The following is a 1,132-nucleotide window of genomic DNA, read 5'->3' as shown; positions in this document are numbered from 1 at the left end:
TTTAAAAAACAAAACAAAAAAAAATCTGGCTTCAATTTTATAACATAGTTAGAGCTTTAAGAAATCTACAATCTCAAATTCCTGAAAAACAATCCAGGACATAATATATTTATGAACTCTAACAAAATGTCTCCAAAAACACTGAATAATTCTAGCAGACAATGGAGAAACCCCATCTGGTGGCACAAGTAATTACAGTATCTTGATTAGTCAGCCAGTTCTTAGGAATGGAGGAAGGTCAAACCTAATAGCACTCTGGTTACTCAGTTGAGGAAACCCAAAGCATTAAATGGGGAAAATAATGCCTGTCTCAGAGTTGCTGTGAGAATGCAGTATGATATAGATACAACATCGAGCACAAATCTTGTCCTGTGGTTTTGAATGAATACTGAATTATAACTTAATAAAAATAATGGGCTCTGGAATATGTCAGGCCTTGATTCAAATGTTGGCTTTTCCAGCTACGAAGCACATTAATTAATCTCTAAGGAACACCAATATATGTCCAGGTTTTTATGAGGATGAGTGATAATTTGACAGCATCTTGAGTTCAATCCTGGTACTCCCTTACTTAAAAAGAAAGAAAGAAAGAAAAAGAAAGAAAGAAAAAAAAGGAAAATTGTGAAGCCTCTTTAGCCATTAAAGCACACCCCCCAAAATAACTCATAAGATCACTGTTTTATGATGATTAACACACAAACATGAAATATTGATTTTAAAAATCAGGAAATAAATACCTGGACTGATATAATGTCCACTGTTGTGAGACTTCTCCTTCAGTTTAAATGTCTTGTCCCCAAAGAAATTTTAAATGAGTTAACTTTATGTGAAGACTGCAAATTTCACTTAATTTGCTATTAAGCCAATTTTTATACAACTAAACAAGGAACTAACAATAAACTAATGTGAAGCCGAAGACAAACATGGAGAGAGAAACAGATGAGTTGCAGCTGGACAGAGCAACAGAAGCTATTGTGACATCTTGCCTTCCTGCTTCCAGTGAGCACATCAGCTAGTAGATTTGGGTGTGCTGATGTTAGTATACTAGCTCCCCTGCTTTGCTAGAATTTGTATATCAATAAGCACATAAAAAGTCCTAAGGAAAGCAATGCCACTTAAAGAGATCAACACT

General features: G+C 34.7%; 1 pseudogene; it reads right to left on the bottom strand.

The window, feature by feature from the left end:
* LOC101588889 overlaps positions 1 to 1,132 on the bottom strand; it is an 8,150-nt pseudogene that overhangs the window by 5,063 nt on the left and 1,955 nt on the right.

Source organism: Octodon degus, unplaced genomic scaffold, assembly GCF_000260255.1.
Source record: "Octodon degus isolate 3935 unplaced genomic scaffold, OctDeg1.0 scaffold00495, whole genome shotgun sequence".
NCBI classification, from domain to species: domain Eukaryota; kingdom Metazoa; phylum Chordata; class Mammalia; order Rodentia; family Octodontidae; genus Octodon; species Octodon degus.
The sequence above is the reverse complement of the archived record's forward strand: the minus strand, read 5'-3'. Positions and strand labels throughout refer to the sequence as shown.